Source organism: Lates calcarifer, linkage group LG2 (assembly GCF_001640805.2).
Source record: "Lates calcarifer isolate ASB-BC8 linkage group LG2, TLL_Latcal_v3, whole genome shotgun sequence".
Taxonomy (NCBI): Eukaryota; Metazoa; Chordata; class Actinopteri; family Centropomidae; genus Lates; species Lates calcarifer.
This window is the reverse complement of record NC_066834.1, coordinates 2323358-2332979: the sequence shown is the minus strand read 5'-3', so window position 1 is coordinate 2332979 and position 9622 is coordinate 2323358.

Sequence of the window (9622 nt, the reverse complement as noted above, 5' to 3'; positions counted from 1 at the left end):
TCATGTGGCTAGTCTTTGGTGGTTTCACTGGGTGTACCTGCCGAGTCATCAACAAAACGCACAATATAAACATGACCTGAGCAGGTAGATGCTGCCACAGTGTACTCTACAGCTATAATATATCATATAATTCAACTTATACTAATGATGTGATGTGAAGGTAGCCACTATACTGAATACGTGGATGCTCACTGTATTCAACAACAATTCATTGTTCAAAGTCAGGATGCAGTGCATCACAGATGGATACATATGGCACACATGCACAAACACAAATAAGCAAAACATTATATCAAAGATGTTGAGACAATTGAAAGTAGAAAATGTAATTTGGAAACCGCCTTGATTTTGCCCTGAGTTATGACACAACACGCAGTTTGGCAGTTTCAACCTGAGAGGGGCGTTTACTCACCAGCCCATGACTGTGGTTTGGTGTTAAGAACGATCTGCACAAGCACACGTCCTGAGGATCCTTGACCTCCTGAAAGCAGACATAGAGGGAGAGGCTGAGTGTGTGAGTGTGTGCTTACTGAAACAGGTGTGTGTGTGTGTGTGTGTGTGCCAGAGCCAGAGGTCATCTTGAGAGTTGTAAGCCCAGACTATGTCCATCATTCTTCTCTGGATCGCTGCCATCTATTGCTCATTATCATCATAATTATTATGAGTTCTACACCCTGCTTCCTTTTTAAATAATGTCTTCCCTGATGCAAGGGGTAAAACATTTCAAATAAATTCTGAGTCTGTGTTATTACAAGTCAGCATACACTTTACTGATTTACAGTTCTTCTAGCTCTGTGTTAGCTGGACAGAGAATGTTTTTTAAAAAGAGTTTCTGGAACTAAAGACTTCTTAACCATTTGGGGAAACTGTTTCATTTGTTGTTTTAATCAATCACTTTGTCTTTTATCATTGTACTGTTTGCAGCCTTCCCTAGAGCATATGAAAGCTACAGTTTAACTGCAGTGTCTGTAATAGATGTCTGTGTAAGCGCTCTCCAGCAGTAGATGGAAAACTAGACATACACCTCTGCACAATAAATCTTATAGTAATTTTCCAAGCCAGCATGACAGCTAATGGCATGGAGAAAAGCTCTGCGCTTTGTGTATTTGTCCTTGCATTATTGTGCAAGTGGGCGCACAACATTACAACACCGCTGAGCTGGTGATATTTTAATTGTGAGTGTGAGACATTTTTTAAAATCTCTGAGCTGTTTTTTGCTTTTGCATTGTGCCCATAGATTTCTGTTTGAACCAAATAAGAGGCTGGGTGGGGTGGGGTGGGGGGTAATTGGGGGCCTGGTGAGCTATGGAGAGTAATACTGCTGTTTCTAAGTGGCCTGTTTGGATGAACTGTCACTGTTGTACAAAGATGTGTATGTTTGAACAGCGGACAATAATTAATACAGCAATGCTGTCGTGTAGCGGCGGGACTGCTATTTCACAACTCTGATGACTAAACACCGGAGGGAAGGGGAGCAGCGAGGGGCGCCTGGAACAATATTTTACTCATTTGGATCTGCTCAATGCTACAGCCGCTGCACCCAGTGAATCTGTCAGACAGCACCATTTCCCAAAGAACAGCTGCTATTTATCTGATTTTCTCATTAGAGTTGACTCATGACTTCATTGTACTGGCTTTGGCAGAGGCACTGCAGTGCCTAGGTATGGCTCTTTAAAACAGCTGGGACTTGGTCTCCCTGATGTTACAGGATGTGGGAACATGTAACACCTGTCTATGTTCTCTTTTTTCTGATTTTCAGCCTTCAGCTAAAATTACATTAAAAAATTTTTTTATCAGGCTTGCAGAAACATTCAACCAGATGATAATATTCTTTACATGCATGTAACTTTCAGCTTATTTCTATCTATTTCCAGCACAGGTGAAAGAAAAGAAGTTGGGCTAGAGCTCAAGAGTCATCAAACATGTACACAGGAACAGTATGTAAGAACAGCTCAGACCCTTAGCAATGTTTTAATCCTTGGAGGTGAAGGACTTAGGAAATCTTGCTAATTTCACAGATGGTTTAAAATAGATTAGTGTGGAGTAGCAGCTCCCGGAGAAGGGCTGACCCACCAGGCTCCCTGTGCAGCTGCCAAAACCCTGCGCCTGATGCTCAGAAGTGCCTTCCAAAAGTCCTGCAAGGTTAAACTCAAACTTAAGCATCCTGAAATGCCATTCTTGTTGTTAGCTTTACTGCATCTTCAGTGAACTTCATCTTCCTTTTGTTTTGCGTCTGGAATGGTTAATTTTCACTTAATGTTCAGCGAATATTTTTATACTTTTCAATATTGCTTCTTTTTGGCTGGACTAGCTTAAGAATCATTGTCATCTGTCTTTAAAATCAGAAGTTAATTGTCTGGTGTTTTTATTTTAAAAATGTGAGGCCTTGGGAAATTTTTTGTTTTAACTTTCTTACTTCCTGTTCTTGGCTAAAACAATGACCAAGGGCACAAAGGATTTTACTTTGAAATCAATGTGTCCATTTGGCTGCAGACACCATTCTTCCTTGTTACTTTGTGTTCTCTCCCATTAGACGTTCTGTACAATGCACCCAAGAGCCATTTTTTTGTAATGGAATAAAGGAGTGAATCAGACTCTGCATGGTATTTTGAATAGGCCAAGCCTGCTGCTAGAGCTGGGCTGTGTCCGAGGAGGCCTGACACAACTCTGGCCTGGCTGAAAAGGCCCAGCTTGGAGTTAATGTGGAAAGACAATGGCACAGGGTGAAAAACTCGACATGGTTTTGTTGGACTTGTCATTCTTTGGTGCATAGCTGTGAGGAAAGCCTAGGAACCATCTGAATGTTATTTGTGCTTTTTTGACCCATATTTGGGACAGCTTTCACAAAGCCCTTGTGAGAGGGTTGAAACAATGGAGAGGCGCTTTCAGAAGAGAGACAGGCCTCGACTCCAGCCAAACCATCTTGGACCTGTTTCACTGAAATGGTTTGTCTCCAAGAGGCTGACATCACAACACAGCTATTGGTTGATTTTAACTATCCTGAAGAAAGTAAACAATGATGACTAATCCCAATAATTCAGTTGTTATTTTATGCATCTGAAAGATTTCTCGATTATAATCTAAACAAGAGAGAACAACAGCCAAAATAAATGTCTTTGTCACACTTAAATGCAAAATGTGATCCCTGAAACATTTCAGCATCAGAAATATTTTTACTCCTTATTCTTAAAAAACATGGATTTGGTCTAGAATGTATTACATATCTTCCTGCTGAACTGAGATGATACTGAAAACATATTTCTATCTATGTAAATCAATCAGATTTTCTGAGCACAGTTGTTAGGAACACTGGGTTGCTAAATGAACTTTTGAAAATCCACATGGGACAATATTTCAGAAAATGTAATTTTGCATACTGTTTCACATCATTGCATCTCCTCAGTGCATTTGTCTCCCAAAGCATTTGACTGCATTTCTGTGGGGAAGAATAAATGCGTAATGTTTTTTAAAAGCGTCTCTGCTCCCTCAGCTTTTTTCAAGAATTTAACAAAATAAAGGTTTCTTTCTTGGAATATGTGTTATTCTCTCAGAGCTATCACTCAGCTCTCTCATGCATATGTGAATTACACACCTTTATGAATATGTAAATGTTGCGAGAATGCCTCATTAATTAGTAATTCATGCATTTTTCACAAGCCCAATACTTTGCCTGTGTAGTCTGATGAATTATCAGCCAGAAGTTAAAAAAAGGGATTCATCATCACGTTTTCAGAGGATTTGAGCTACATCTGTAATTTGTGTAATTCAATGAATATGATTTGCGTAGCTTTTTCATGGCAGTATCATTGCAGCTGTCTTGCAATATGATCTATGGATTTCTACTTGGAATCTCTGAGTGCACTTATAATGTTAACAGGCACATTTCACTATGTAGATGTTTGCTTACATTATTATATTCTGGTTGAAAAATCAAAAATCCAAGCGTCTCAAATTATTTTTCTCAACATGTTCCATTCGTTACAATAGCTTGGTTTTGGTAATTTTAAGATAGACGTGAGGAAAAATGATGGGATGTCAAAAGAACATCTCATGCAACACATTCTGTAGAAGGCTAAAGTCACAACTGACACAAATTCAAGAAGCCTTTAAAGGAGCATCTTGTTGATGAGCACAGGTTTGCATATCTTTCCTCCTCCAGTGAAAATGTTACAGTATGCCAGTGTTAGAGTATTAGAGATGAGGAACAAGATATTCAAAATCATTTTGGTAAAATTTGTGATTAAAAATTTATAACATTCTTTGGATTTAAACATAAACAAGTTCACACAAATCAGCATCTTGTGTGGGTGTTTTTTTTTTTCTAAATGAAAGATTGTGATTTCCTTTAGGGATTAATATCTACATAAAAGACAAGTCAGGCCAAATTCAGAAAATGTTACTGGCAACAGCTTGCACTAGTTCTTTTTCTCACAGTTAGACCACACCGACACCAACTAAAATACATTTCCAGATAAAATCTAGTGAATACTGAGTAACTGAGTAAATTCTTTACAGAATGATGTAGTAGAAGCAGTACATTCATTTGGTTGGTTATGCTTTGTCAGAGCAACCACATGATCCATGACTATACACAGGCCAGCAACACTCAGACTGTGTGTGAGCTTCCTTATTGTGTCTATGTGTGTCCATGAGGGTCAGTGCTTCTTGTTTAATCTTGAATTAAATATACTACCTGTGTTCAGCAGTACTGTCCGGGGGTTTACCTGGACGTGTGTCTTTTAAATGAGCCTTCCTTTTAAATCATTACCACATTCAGGAGAGTTGCACACCCACCGAGAGCGAGTGCAGATACAGTATATGTGTGTGACTGACCAGTGCACACTGCTGGACCATGAATTTAACATGAAGGCATAAAGACAGAAGCACTCGCGGATGTTGCCTTTTCTGTTGGGGATTAGAGTCTGCTACCTTATGGATGCAGCCACTTTATTCCTGCCTTCCTATTGGTGCAGGAATATATTTATGTAAATGCTGGGGGGGGGGCTTTGTTATAAACTTGAGTGTACTCTGAGGAAAAGGTGCCAGGGGACTCTCAGGCAGTAAATATGTGATGGCAGGGGGGGGTTAAAAGAAACAAACAAATGTGTCATCATAATAATGTATACCACTTTACAATTCAAAAGTGCAACATTAAATCATTCATCTGGATTATTTTAATGAAACTGTATTAGTTTTGAATAATGGGTTGTGAGGTGGGGGGTGATTTAGTGTCTATGCTCTCACTCTCTGAGGTATGACGGTGAATCAACTCAGCTGGACATATGGATCACATACTCAAAGAGCCAGTGGCTCACTCCCTCTCAGTTATTTGTTTACAAATATTGAATGTTTTCCTATCAGGAAAGCAATAAACTGATTTTATCGATGATCAATCTAAACATAACTTTTTACCTTTGTTATCAAATAGCTCAACAAAAATGACCAAAATCCTTTTTTGCAATTCGTTATTATCCAGTTTACTGTAAGTTATCCCTGTTGAGGAGTGAGCACCATGATTTTATCAAATAACTGAATATCAATGATACATAGTTATCTTTACAAATTCACACAAAAACCCACACGGATGAAAACAGTGAATCATTAAATTAGAGGGTAAGGGTTAATGCAATGATGGGGGTGGAACAAAAAGAAAATCAGACAAATTGTGTCACAGATTTGCTCTCAGCAAGTAATAAGTAAAGCAATCACTTTTAAAATGAGCAATGAATAATGATTAATATATGACTACTTGACTGAGTAATGAGCCCAACAGTGGCAGGTAGCAGGAGGACCCAGTCTTTGCACATGCCTGTTGGTGTTTACACACTGTTGTTGTTGTTGTGTTGATCGTCAGTCAAGCTCTAAATGCATCTCAATGTGATTTCAATTATGATTTCATGGATGAATTTTCTACAGTACTCGATTATGTTATGAAACATGCGACTAACTCTACAAATGACTTGATGTCCAGACCATAAGCTGATGCAACATCCCGATCCTTCACATCACCATGTCTGTGCTGCCACTACACCCCAAGATAAAAGGGTCACAGGACGATCTACTGGAAAAATAAGACTGGATGTACCCCAGTGTTAAAATGAGATTCCGCGATTTAAGCTCTTATGAAAGCACAGTTACAACTCAGGCGAGACGCCAAAGACGAGGGAATGACACAGGATCTCTCTATGGAAACGTCTTCTGACGAGCCTTGTGATGTTGATGGATTACTAACTTGCCTTTTGCATCCAAAAGCACTTATTTAGTTATTGTGTCTGTGAAGATTCTCAGTCATCCAGGTCATGGTTATCCAAGAGGGGTTGAATCGAGGGCAACTGCTCTTTCAGAACTGAAGAAGCCTCTTGGATGAGAGGTGAAGCGTCTTCAAGTGTCTGCAGCCAAGTCCAACTGCCCCTCATTTCAACCCTCTGGATGTGGTTACTGTATAATTAAATATAATGTGGATATTTATGAATGTTTTTTGCATGAATATTTGTGTTTGTTTAGTGGCTGTCTGTTCCAATTCGGTTCTTGGATCTTAGACAGTGCTTAATAAAGCCACCAATAAACTTCACTGGCCCATCTATTTACTGAACTGAGCAAAATATAAATAAGATAATACCACTCTGAATTGTTCAGTCTAAATGGTGAACATGTGTCTGACTCTCTGCTACATTTTAATCCTCATCTGCAGTGGTGTGTTGCAACTATTTCAGAGGAGTTTATGGACATTTTGAACCTGAAGTGCACAAGAAACCATTCTGTCTCCTGTAGCGAGGTTAGAGGAGACCTGTTAATTGCTCCTGTTGCACGATGATTTTACTTGTGATTCTTTAGGATTTGCTCCCTCCTGTTGGGGACATTCCCTGTCTCTGTAGACACGGTGGTGGTGATGAAAAACCAACATAAGATTAAAACACGGTGTCTGAGGAATTCAACATTGTCTCCCCTGCAAATTTAACATATTACAAATTATATTACACCAGGCTTGTCAAGCATTTGGCTTCTGATAATTACTATGCAATCATATAGATGCAAGTGATATTAAATATTCATTTACCCGTTCCTTTAGGAATAATGGTGATGGAAAAAGCTTGGAAGTTGTTTTCTATTTTTAATGATTTTTTTTCAACAAAGCAAAAAAAAAAAAAAAACCTGTGATGAGATTCATATTTAGTCTGGCTGTGACAAGATGGCAAAATGGAAGAGGATTTTTCTCTATGTGGAGGTTGGGTGAAGACTTTCATATTAACCTAAGCAGTTAAGTGTTAGTCTATATATTGAAGCAAAGCAGCTCTACATTTGAAACCCTCCCCTCATTCACACTCTAGCCAAAGAGATTGACATAGTAATAAACTGATGTTAATTAGACACACTTTGAAATTCTCCATTCTGCTCCTCTCCATGCCCTCGTGGAGCTGGTGGCTTATTAAATCATTTGCTGCTCTTGGGTGATCTTCTTTTGAATCTTGGCCTGACCCTCCGGGCACAATTTATTTTTATTTCAAAAAAAATTTACCAGCAAATTTTGCATTAGTTCAAGAGAATTATAAATCATTATTACACAGGCAGACACTTCAAACATTTTGTTTAAGAGCTTTCTGCTCGATGAGGCATCAAAGGAGATGTTCACGCTGATGACTGTTACACTGGCACATATCCATTCATTAGCACACTGAAGTTGGCATGATCATGTTTCGCACATGGTAAACAAAATTGTATCTACGGCCTCCATCTTTGTGAAGCTCTTGTTATAGACAAGAGGAGGTTCTGAATGACTTCCATGACGCAGATGTTGCCAACGATTTGCCAAAACAGAGTGTGCCAAATGCCGACAGAGAGTAACAATGTGTTGTCTTAAAAGGAGAAGGGGATAAGACACAAGATGAACTAGGTGATCCCATCCCCCCAGATTAGCTCGATCTTCTGGAATAATTTGAAGTTGATGGTTGGATTCGAGAAAATGGGAACATCCAGTATTTGATGAGGCAATGACTGACTCGCCTTTACTCAGTACCATAAAGCAAATCCATTTTCAAGAGATTAGAACTAACTGATCTAAAAAACTATCCCCAAAAACCAGTACACAGGAAACAGGCTAGTTTGGGGAAAACATCATGGTAGGCATGGGCCGGTTACTGGTCTCAAGTCTTGTGCAGCGCAGATTAACACAAACCCTCCCCTCCAGTTTGTGTAGGCGGTCAGCTCTGTTCAGGCTCCCTGTATTCACGGTGGTAGAGGGAGATTTCTGCAAAATTAGTCATTTTCTTTTGTACTAGAGCTGTAGTCGCAATACTGCAATACTGCAATACTGTGAAACCGTGACATTTTTGCTTAGGGTTATCATACGGTCAGCGTCTCATAGCAGCCCATGCCTACATCATGCCATGTCATTTCTGCACTAACTGACCCCTAACCCTAACCAAAACTATGATAAATGACACGCAGCGCTAAGCAGCATTAGATGAAATGTGAAATGCCCCTGAAAGTGGAACATGCTAGATTCATACAGTAATACACAAGCACAAATGTTGAGTAAATGAATGTGCTCCATTCCTAGCATGTTCTCAACGACTTGCAGCTATGCTGCAAGAAAGTCTGGACTCACTCAAGAGGTCTACATATAATACAGGAACTGGAAAGGAACAAGCAGTGTGCAGGTATTTTTCCCTTATTTCGCAGTGTAGGTAATTACTACTGGCACATGCAGACAAAGACGTGCATGTGCATCTTGGGGAGCGCTTCACTCAGCAAGGTGACAACAATTCACATATACTAGGTACCAGAACAACTACAATGAGACATAAAGTGAAAATATATTCTGTAAAATGGATTCACAAATTATCTTAAAAAAAGCTTCTTTATAGAACAGTAAGGGCAAATAAGAGTCTATGTCTCAGGGCTCAGTCCACAATCTTTATTATTCTCATCTAATTAGAAGGCATATTCAACATGCATCAAGTCAGTGTAACTGTAAGACTCTAGAGGAGTGGTGAATAATGCTATTGTTAAGGTTTCAGCAATGCCCATGGCATGACCAGTGGAACAAAAAGTGTTCTTGGTATCAATTATAGTGCCATGATTAGCATGGTTTTTTGTCTCCCAGTCCCACAGAGCTACAGAATACTGGTTCAATTACCCTCCACCCAGAGGTGGCTGAGCCTTTTGATTTGCCTTGCCTTTTAAAAATCTACTGTAATTGTAATAGGTCTCATTATGGACCACTGCCTCAGTACTGGGCAGCAAAAAAAACCTTAAACACTGAAAAAGATCACAGGAATGTCCAGAATACTCAGCCTTAATGCTCTATATTTAATCACAGTTAATTCAAATACATGTGCGATGAAACACACAATTCGTTGCGACATCCAGCATGTGGTTATTACTCTTAGAATAAAGCTTTTCAGCCGTTACATCCAGTAGATCACCAACACAGAGAAACACGGACACATCAAAAGAAAGGTTCAAGAATTCGTTGCAGAAGATTCTGGATTCTATGTGGTCAGATGTTCACAGAGACAGTACAGTGCAAAGTAATGCACTACAAAATAAGAAGATGAATGAGAGGAAAAAGGAAGAGGAGGAGAAAAAAGGAGGAGAAGGAGATGCTGTGCCAACTGAATGG